Genomic DNA, 11,580 nt, shown 5'->3' with positions numbered 1-11,580 from the left:
AGAAGAAGAAGAAGAAGAAGAAGAAGAAGAAGAAGAAGAAGAAGAAGCTTTAGAGATCTGGAAGTAATTTACCGAGTAGGAGGGTGGAGGGGAGAGATCTTGCTAAAAGATTTGTTACATTTCCTGTTACTTCTGTGTTCCTTGGAGAATAAATGTTAAAACAGGTGCAGCACATTCGTTTGTAAAGATTATTGGGTAGTTTATTAACTAGGTAGTCTGTCTGCTCTTTGTACTCTGTCAACATAGACTCTTGCAGCCTTTGCCTAACTGAACAATTCTTATTTCAGAAACAGCAATACCTCTGTAGATGTTACAGGGCTTCTTGTTAAATGTATCTGCCAAATGTTTATACCTAAGAAATTTACATGTAAAAATAATTCTATCTCTGACAGAGAAGCTTTAAAGAAATCTTTCACAGGATCTTCTATGAAGGGATTCTAAATTTAACATAGTTGTGTTTGCTTTTATCTGGAATGATTAAATACTTTGAACACTGTTTCCTGAGTTCCTTACTTATGCTTCCACTCTGATTAGTTGTGTTTGTAAGTTTTCGGAAGCAAGAATGTGAGGAAGTATAGGAACAGAAGAAGAAGAAAAAAAAATCAAGCAAATCTTTTAGCATAAATCTGCATTCTTCCCAGAGTGTGCAGTATTGTTTTGAATAGTCTATGAAATTAGGCATTGAACATAACGGTAGGAGAGTCTTTGCAGCTTTGCAAAGTGTTTGCTGATTTTACCTTCTCATTGGACATTACATCTTCTGTGTTCTGCTGTTGTGTGCTTAGTCAATTGTCATTGATTAATGAAAAAAGGCCTAGATTCTTTAAAAATATTCAGCTTTGATTTTTGGCAATGCTTTCCCACGAAGCTAACTGGACATGTGAAACACTGTTTTCAAGGGGAAACTAGACTCAGGAAAAATGAATCTAACTTGCAGAAATAAATCTTGCTTTTTCCCCAATGACTAAGTTCAATACCTATTTTCTTCAGTAAACTCCAGAAACTTATAATGACTAGAATTCAGTTCTTAAACTAACATATAAAGATCCTTATATTACAAGATCTCTTTGTTTCCTCTCTGAGCTGGTATTTTATTTTTAATAATCATGATAATTATTATAGAAACAGACTGTGAAGTCAGAAGAAAGCGTTCTGGAACCATAGAAGATATCAGTGTTTCGTTATGATACTTTTTGGAAAACACAAAAGAACTGCCTTGCTACAGTATTTTGATTAAAAAAAATTAATTGTTTCTTTGTGAATTTCATATCATCTACGCTAATCCCACCTGTCTCCTTGTCTCTCCATATCTGCCCTCCAACCTTGCAACCTCTCCTTCTAAAAAAAAAAAAGAAAGAAAAAGAAAAAACAAAACAACAAACACACACACATTCATACAAAAAACAAACAAACAAAACCTCTTGCTATGAAAGCTGCGGTGTGTCACACAGCTGTCACACAGCTTTTGTCCAAACAGCTCCACTTGCAAATGGTCTGGTTCCAGGGCTCCATACTTTTCATACTGGATTCTCACCAGAACTCTTCTTGGATATCTTGTTGTTGTCATGTGTCATGGAGATCATGCAGGTATAGTTCTGTTGGGCCAGCCATTTCACAGGCTCCAGCAGTTCATAACTGGGGTAGATGTTAAGGTGGGCTAACTCAAAATTCTGGATCTGGGTCTGGGTGGTAGCTGAGTTAGTCAGCCCACCAGCTCCCCGACAGGCACACCGCCAGGGTCAGCTCTCCTGTTTGCAGCATCTAAAAAGGGGTAGGTGGGGCTCTCCTTTGTCCATGCCACCAGGGCCAGGTCTCCGGCACTTCCCCAGCAAGGAGATGGACCAGCTCTCCTGCCTGATGCAGGAGACAAGAGACAGTACGGGGCATCACTTCCACGCACATGACTCTGCATTATTGTCATTATCACAATAACCAACACTGACAGCACAGCTTAAGCCACCATTACCAAAATCCACCCAGTTATGTCTATCCTTCGTATCACTTATTAGGGTGTTTGAGTAAGCTCTTTCTTGTATGTCTTGCTACCTACCCTCTCTTATCTGCAGGATGACATTGCCTTCAAGTAAAAGTTTATAATATTTAGACAAATTCTCCTAAGATTTCAAGATTTGATCCCTTAACACTGTATACAAGCCTTTATTGTCTAATCTTCTAATTGTATCAGCACATACTTGATGCTTCATTCCCACTTTCATTTCTGAACATAAAATAAACTTTGAAGTTCTCATTTTTGGTCCTCTCTTCTTAGAATGCTGTTTGCAATATATTATCTATTGTTAAATGTAGTTGGCAGAATTCTATAGAGAAATAACTTGGAGGATGTGTTAATAATGTAGAAAGAGATTCCTTTAGTTGACTTCCGAAAGGGGCAGAGTTGTCTACAAATGGTCATGTGCAAGCTACGGAAGCTTAGAGTCTGATTGGCTTAAAAAGGGAGGAGAAGTTCTGTTAGGCCGCAGAGGAGGACTTCGCAGCCAGCCCTGAAGATACCTGATAAAACAGGGCCAGACGAAAGGGGAGGTGGTCCTCCCCAATCCGTGGACTTGGAAAGGGGCAGGGAGAAGCTGAGGGAGGGAGGGTGGGATTGGGAGGGAATAAGGGGGGCATACAGCTGGGGTACAGAGTTAATAAAATGTAACTAGTAATAATAAACAATAAAAAAAAGCTGAAAGACCCAGCAGTCACAATCTGAGCTAAAGGTCTTTAAGGTTTTGGTGAGTGGCTAGTTTTCATTCCCTTGGAAGAGCTCAGGAAGCTGGTGTCTGGTGTTAGTGGAACGCAACAACTACAGACACGCTTTTCGAGAAAGAAGCTAAGGCAGGCAAGTGCACAATTTTTGTTTTATTTTCTTCAGACCTCTTTATATTGGGCCATTCATTGGAGGGCACTGCACACTTTCAGGGAAGGTCTTTTCTGATCAGTTAATACTCTCTAGAAGTGCTCCTACTGCAGACGTACAGGTCTTTCTCCTAGGAGATTCCAGATCCTCTCTAGTTGATAACTATGCTTAACCATCACTGAGGCTGTCTTAGCTGAAAAGATGAAGTGCTATGAATAATTTTCTGAAAGTTTTTTTTTCTTTTAGTCACATTTTCTACTTTAAAAGAACTTTCCAGCTTGCTTCTCCATGTAACTTGTTGCCTATATGTTAGTCATTGTGGTAGACTATCAGCTTCTTGAAGCCGGAGACCATGTTATTTATTTTCACAATGCTAAGATTTGAGACATGTTGATCTTTAAATAGATACATGACTTTGTGAATGTATTGTCTATGATTCTCACTTTCATTTGTATAGTTCGGGGAAGTATTGTTTCCTATAAAAGTTTATATAGTTGCAATAAAGTATATTTAGACTGAAATCATTATTTGCATAAATATGCATTGAAGTTATTAGTGTACAAATAGTGAAATATAAGAAGGATGGTTCATTGATTACAGGTGCTGGTCATCAAGGCTGACAACCAGAGTTTGATTGCCCTATGCCTAGGACTCACAAGGTGGAAGGAGAGAACTGAATCTAAACATTGCCCTGTGACCTTCACATTAACACTATAGCGTGTGTGCACGGACACACGCACACACATATGCATGTACATATATTATACACACAAAATAAATAATGTAAATTTTAAAAAGAGATACATATGAAGGGCAACATGATGAGATATTGGTAGATATTCATAAAAATCTAAAGGTATTTTAAAATGAATTCAAATAAAATTCTCGTTTATTTTAGCTATTCTGGAGGACAGCTCTTATCATTGAATCTTCTTTCTGGATTTTCCCTGCACGGTTATATGATTCAGTTATAATTGAAATATCACCACTGATATAATGATGGGTAGAAAACTCACCAGCAAACCTGAATTCAGCATAGAAATACAATTTGAATTCTGAAATGCAAAAACTGATGAAAATTATCATAAAACAACTAAAACCATGAAGATAAAGAAATGTATAAATACTTATACTTAAAATACTTAAGGTTATGTTTTTCCAGCTGATCATTGCCAACCATGACTCTAATCTCTGCAACTGGCAGAATTAAAAAATTAAGCCCTACTTCAGGTATGATGCAAGATCATGTTTCAAAAAGCTAAGCAAAAAAGGTTCAGATTTTTGGTTTGGGTTTTAAAGCAAGTAAAACAAGTAGTGTCAGGACTCCCTGAAGAGGACAGTAGGTGAAATAATCCTGCAAAGGGAAGGCTTCAAAATCAGGAGGCCTTTGTGTTCAGTGACTCAGTTCTGCTGTATCTTTTCATTGTACTGATAAAGGCAGAGGCAACTCTGGGCATGCAGGTGAGTTGCACACTTACTGGGCCCAAGGCACATCCTCAACAGGAAAGGGATCACTTTGCTCTTTGAATTTTGAGATAGCACACAGAAGTGGCTCAGAGTTCATGATTCACTATGCCAAATTATACCCAAACACGTTATACACGTATCGAACATGAAGGAGAAAGCATATGAAAATATAGGGAAACAAGACATCACAGCCAGATTCCAGATAAAGTTAAAGTCTATGAAAACTTTTGAAAAGAAAAAGTATCAAGCAGAGATGAAGACTGTGCTTGCACAGCTTCCAATGTGAAGCAGGCTAAGGCACCTGAAAGCCTCTGGGATGGAAGGAACAAAGACACCATGTGATACCATGGGAACCCAGGTCCCTGCAGGGCTAGGGAGTTGGGAAAATTCTCTTCCCTCATAAAATGAAGGGAAAAAGAAGGTGACATAAATCTCAAATATGGATATCATCTGAATAATGATGCTGAATAATATAAGTAGCATTCAAGGTATTATTTATTTTTTGTAACATGATACTGATGAATATTTTTCTAAATACATATATATCACCCAAATACACACACACACACACACACACACACACACACACACACACATATATGTATAAAACCACAAAAGAGCTGCCACATTTCCAGAATTAACTTTATATTAGAAGAAGGAAGAAGAAAGGATGAGGCACTTTCCTGATAAGATCTCTTAGTAATTTAATCAGGAAGAGAAGGCAACCTCAAAAGATACTCTGATATACTTTTTTTTCCTCTCCATTATCACTGAGTGCTTAACTTTAGACTAATTATCAACCAAGGAGAAAGTGATGGCCTCCACTGGCTCATAACAATCATGCCTGGTCACATGATGATAGAGACATCCTAGCACTCACTTCTTATTTTCTATTTTATATGCAAAGTAAAGATTGTGCCACAATTTTCAAAAAATATATCAGAAGATGGCTTTTGTTTAATAAAGAAAACCTGACCTAATTATCAAGAAGAAATATAACCTCAGAGAATGCATGCTATACAAATGAAGACAGCAAGCAAATACATGAGTAAAGTGTGACTAGAGTTCTGTGCTTGTTTGCAAGAAACGAATAAAAAACTGAATTACTTTATAGCAATAACAAGGGACTTCTTAATGAAGCAACAAGGGCTTATTTGTCTCCAAGAAAATGACCAAAATAATGAATAACAATGACATTATTATAAAGTATGTGCTTTAAAAATGCTAAGAATTTTTTAAACAAATGCACAATAAACCCTAAATTATTTTTTTGTTTGTTTGTTTGTTTGTTTGTTTTTGGAAATGCTGCCATTTTGTAAAAGGTCTTAAGGGCTGAAAATTAAAAAAAAAAGAATAAGAGAATTTTTGTGAACACGTAAATTTACCAGAGAAGAAACAAAAGTCATCTACTTGGTTAACAGAACACCCCAACACCAGGTGAGTTAAAAATCCCTGAGAGAACTGAAGGCTGCGAATAAAATTTGGCCTTGTTTTACATGCCCCGAAGTCCTAATGACACCCCTCGAACTCTTAACCAGACCATGTCTTTCTATTTATATAACTATATTGCTGAGCAATATATTAAATCTGCAAACTCACTTAAATAGGACACAGAAGCTTCTGTTATGGAAATTCTCAGCCAATGTTCTCATTACAAACATTTGTAAGCTTATCTGTGTGGGGCATTCATCAACACTGGCAAGCAGACTTCTGATGTTTGAATAAGCCTTTTTTTTTTTTTTTTTGGACATTCATTCTCATCACCTTGCTTTTAATTGTTTGCTTGCTTTGTAATACAAATATTCTTGTCCATCAATGTAAGAATGAAATTGCTATTATGTAGAAGATATATTTATGGATATTAATCTTTACTGTATTTCTGTCAAAAATGTGTATCTTTTCAAAATCTATTCTTTCATGGCACTTTAAGGTTCAAAGGAACTCGAGTGAAAGTTACAGAGATTTGCTAAATCCTATGCCCTGCTATGAGTATCTTCCATTGTGAGCATATACCTTTTATGGAATCTTGTGTGAGAACTACACCCTAAAGCATTGTGTGTTAGGATATCAGTTTCAAGTACAATATGCAGAGTTGGGGCTTTGGAGAAGTAACTTGAGTCATGAGAACTGAAACCTCACAGATGGTTCCATCCTATATAGGACTCATAATTTCCTGGCATTGCTGGGAGATTATGGGAACCAAGAACTAGGGTTCAGTTGAAGGATTCGCATAGCTGAGGACATGCTCTGCAGGGGATAGCTTGTGTTGTCTCCAGTCCCTTTCTTTCCTCAGTTTCCTGATCACCATGAGTGAGCAGCTTTCTTCTGCTATACCCTGCTACTGAGATGCTGTAACATTTGTCTAGACCACAGAAATGAAGTCAGCCAAACATGGACTGAAGTCTCTGTGCCAAAATAAATATTTTCTCCTTTGAGTCACTGTTCTCATGTATTCTGTCACAGAATTAAATACCTGACTAATATAATAGCTGTGAGTCAGTGTCTTAGTTAGTGTTCTATTGCTATGAGGAGATACCATGACCGTGGCAACTCTTATAGAAGAAAGTGTTACATTGGGGCTTGCTTACAGTTTGCAAGTTTGTCCATGATGACAATAAGCATGCAGGCAGACATGGTGCTGGAGAAGTAGCTGAGAGTTCTGCATCCAGATCCATAGACAGCAAGAACTGAAACCACTGGGCCTGCCTTGGGCTTCTGAAACCTCAAGACCCATTCCTCTCCCCCCCTCACCCCCCCCCCCCCCCCCGTAACATACTTCCTCTAGCAAGGCCACACCTTCTAATCCTCCTAAGTACTACCACTGCCTGATGACTAAGCATTCAAATATATCAGCCAGTGGCGGCCATTCTTTTTCAACCACCACAGTTGTAAAAGTTACCCTTCCCTCCAGCATGACAAAAAAATGTATTTTCATGATTAATAGAGGCTGAAGAAGGCATTGTTACAGTCACACTACACTTTCCTATCCAAGACTACTTTTCAGCCAGCTCCCCAGAATGCTAAGATCCAAATTACCTTTTGCAATGTTAAAGGAAGGGAGGCCTGGGTGCTGTGTTTTATAACTAACCAATTAGGCATGTGTGTGCTTGGAGTCACAAATAAAAAGGTAACCCAGGAGATGATGCTGATTTGGAAACTGTCTGGGAGAGCAGTATGATAGGACCAAGAAGAGAAAAACTTAAAGAAATGCTCAACTTCCTTAGCCATCAGGGAAATGAAAATCAAAGAGACCCTGAGATTTCACTTTACACCCACCAGAATGGCCAAGATAAAAAACTCAAGTGACAACACATGCTGGAGAGGTTGTGGAGAAAGGGGAACCTTCCTCCACTGATGGTGGGAATGTAAACTTGTATAACCACTCTGGAAATCAATCTGGCACTTTCTCAGACAATTAGGAATAGTGCTTCCTCAAGATCCAGCTATACCACTCCTAGGCATATATCCAAAAGATGCTCAAGTACACAACAAGGACATTTGCTCAACCATGTTTGTAGCAGTTTTATTCATAATAGCCAGAACCTAGAAATAACCCAGATGTCCCTCAATGGAGAAATAGATTATGGAAATTGTGGTTCATTTACACAATGGAATACTACTCAGCAATTAAAAACAAGGAAATCATGAAAATTGCAGGCAAATGGTGGGAACTAGCAAAGATCATCCTGAGTGAGGTGTCCCAGAAGCAGAAAGACACACATGGTATATACTCACTTATAAGTAGATACTAGACCTATAAGATAGGATAAACATACTAAAATCTGTACACCTAATGAAGCTAAACAAGAAGGAAAACCTGGGGTAAGATGATCAATCCTCACTTAGAAAGACAAATGGGATAGACATTGGAAGTAGGAGGAAACAAGTAACAGGACAGGAGCCTACCATAGAGGGCCTCTGAAAGATTGTACCTAGCAATGTGTCAAAGCAGATGCTGAGACTCATAACCAAATTTGGGCAGAGTGCAGGGAATCATATGAAAGAAGGGGGAGTTAGTAAGACCTGGAGAGGACAGGAGCTCCACAAGGACCAACTATATCAGGGCACAGGGGTCTTTTCTGAGACTGATTCTCCAACCAAGGACCATGCATAGATATAACCTAGAACTCCTGCTCAGATGTAGCCTATGGCAGCTCAGATCCAAGTGAGTACTCTAGTAAGGGGAACAGGGTCTGTCTCTGACATGAACTCAGTGGCTGGCTCTTTGACACCCCCTCACCCCCAAGGGAGGAGCAGCCTCCATAGGCCACAGAGGAGGACATTGCAGCAAGTCCTGATGAGATCTGATAAGCTAGAGTCAGATGGAAGGGGAGGAGGACCTCTCCTATCAGTGGACTTAGAAAGGGGCAGGGAAGAGATGAGGGAGGGAGGGTGGGATTGGGAGGGAACGAGGGAGGGGGCTAAAGCTGGGATACAAAGTAAATAAACTGTAATTAATATAAAAAATAAAAATTTAATTAAAAAAAAGAAAAAATAGGGCTAGGAAGCAGAGTCAAAACAACTTGCAGCTTTTCTTTGGAATGAGGAGAACATCAAGAACCACAACGACTATAAACCAGGGGTGTGAAGCTTCAGAATAAACAAGTTCAGGAGTGCTCTCTGTCATGCAGCACCGCTGAAGGTCCTTACAGAGTTATTTCCTCCATTGTTATAATTCACTGTTGGGAATTTAATTCTGAAAAGCATAACAGAAATAAAAGTTGAGTGAAAGTATTTGGAATAAAGTTTTATAAGAAGTTTGGGAGGAACCATGTAAGAAAAACACCTTTCTGGAAGAGATGAAATAGAAACCTAAGCCATTTTTGTAAGAGTCTTGAAGAAATATCTGGGGATAGATAGGAACTTCTGGAAGTGCCAACAAGAAATATTTCATTATGTTGCTATGTCTGGGAGGATGTGTGAAGAGGTGATAATGGTTACAGGAGGAGGAGATCATTTTAAATAAAGTAAACTAAAAAGCTGAACAGAAAACTGACTTTCAGAATGTGAAGACATAGTCACCATGAAATATTTCTCAGGAACATTTGATAAGGATTCACATGTTGACATCTTTGAAGAGTCTGGCTTATAAGATATTGCAGTGATCCTTTCCAGGTCCCACCATTTACCTGCAAATTTCATGATTTCCTTATTTTTCATTGCTGAGTAATACTCCATTTTATAGATGTACCACAGTTTCTGCATCCATTCTTCAGTTGAGGGGCATCTGGGCTTATTTCCAGCTTCTGGCTATTACAAATAAAGCTGCTACAAACATGGTTGAGCAAATGTCCTTTTTGTGTACTTGAGCCTCTGTGGGTTACATAGTAATGGGAAGAGGGACTGCCTCTGACATAATCTGATTGGCCTGCTCCTTGATCACCTCCCCCTGAGGGGGGAGCAGCCTTACCAGGCCACAGTAGAGGACAATGCAGCCACTTTTGATGAGAACTGATAGACTAAGATCAGAAAGGAGAGGAGAACCTCCCCTATCAGTGGAATTGGGGAGTGGCATGCATGCAGAAAGGGGAGGGAGGGTGGGATCGGGAGGGGAGGAGGGAGGGGCTTATGGGGGGATACAAAATGAATAAAGTGTAATTAATAAAAAAAAGATATTGCAATGAATTAGCCTTGTGGACCCCTTCATATAGCTTCCATTTCAAGAAGGAGAAATGAAGGCTTGTTTCAATGGGGGAAATATTATTTAGTGATTTGGGAAACACGCTATAAGCATATATTACTTCAGTGGAAATAACTAGAAAACATGGATCAAAAGAATTGAGATAAATACAAGTTACTTTTACTTTGAATAAGACAAAAGATTAATTTGATATTCTATTGCTTTATTTTTATTGTGTTACTGATTTTTACAGGTAAAGAAACAGGACAAAAATGTAGATGAGTAATATCCATCATTTGCCTTCTCCCAAGAGGCACACCAAGCGAACAATCATTCATTCACCAAAAAAATAACACCATCGAGTAGGCAACGGTACTGCCTACTTTAGTATAACAGCATGAAAATATATATTAGAGAAAGCAGGAAGAAAGTGGTTTCCTACATGGCCCCATGTCTCCTAGCGACAGGGCAGGAAAGACATGCTAACAAATTAGTGGATTGAGAGATAAGTCCAGGTCTTAACCTTGAAACACAATAGCACTCCAACCATCATGTCACCTAGTATTGGACAATGTATTGCAATCAGTGCTCACAAACCCAGGCTACAGAACTGCTGCAGCTTAGGCACGAAGAGGCCATCACCACTCTTTCAAACCTGGCATCAGCACAGGGAACAAGACACGTCCCTCTGTGGAGTAAGACACAAATGGTAAGCAAGGTTTTGTTTTGGAGCTTAGGGCCACACCTACTACACTGAGACTCTGTAGCACCCAGAAAAACCAAATCTAAGGGCCCTAGCATAGGCCAGAGACCACAGATAAAAACCTTTTGACACACCTTGACATTAAAAGCAGACCTGCTGTCAGTAAGACAGATCAAGATTTGTCTAGCCTTATGTCCATCCTTTGCATGAACTTTAGTTACACCCATTGTCTTTCTGATATTATGCAGGCTCTAGAAGCTGTGACTTACATGTAAAGCATTTTAGTGGCCAGCACAAAGTTTATGATACCTATATCCTAAATCTTGGGCAGTTTGACTATTGGCATCCCATCATTCACAGGTAAGATATAAGGAGTAAACCCTTGCCAGTGGAATGGACTTGTATTTCAGATTGTATTATTGTTAGCTATGCACCTCAGTACTCTTGAGATTATGGAAGTCCTTGATGTCGTGAGAATCAAGAATGACTCAGTTTGAGATTAAGCAAGAGAAACACAGGGCTGTCTATTTTAATGCCACTTTACCCTACAGAAGGCAATATGGTAAAATTTCTCATTCACTGAAGTAGAACAAGATGGTAGACAAGACTTTGTCCTTAAACTCAGTGCTTGTTGTTATAAACAAAAATGAAACTCCCAACCATTCTATTCTACCAATAAAGACTCAGGAACCTGATGCTGGGGTGAAATGCTGACCTCACAGGAGTTAAGAGTAGAACAGTTGGTTACCAAGGTCTGGAAAAGTGATGCAAATGGAGGTTGATCAATGGATGCTAAATTATAGTTAGTATAGTTGTCAGCATTTTCTAAAGGAACAGAAACTATAAAATGTTTCTCTCTCTCTCTCTCTCTCTCTCTCTGTGTGTGTGTGTGTGTGTGTGTGTGTGTGTGTGTGTGTGTGTGTGTGTGTG

Source organism: Psammomys obesus, unplaced genomic scaffold, assembly GCF_907164565.1.
Source record: "Psammomys obesus unplaced genomic scaffold, mPsaObe1.curated_primary_1811, whole genome shotgun sequence".
NCBI classification, from domain to species: Eukaryota; Metazoa; Chordata; class Mammalia; order Rodentia; family Muridae; genus Psammomys; species Psammomys obesus.
Note: the sequence above shows the minus strand (reverse complement) of the source record.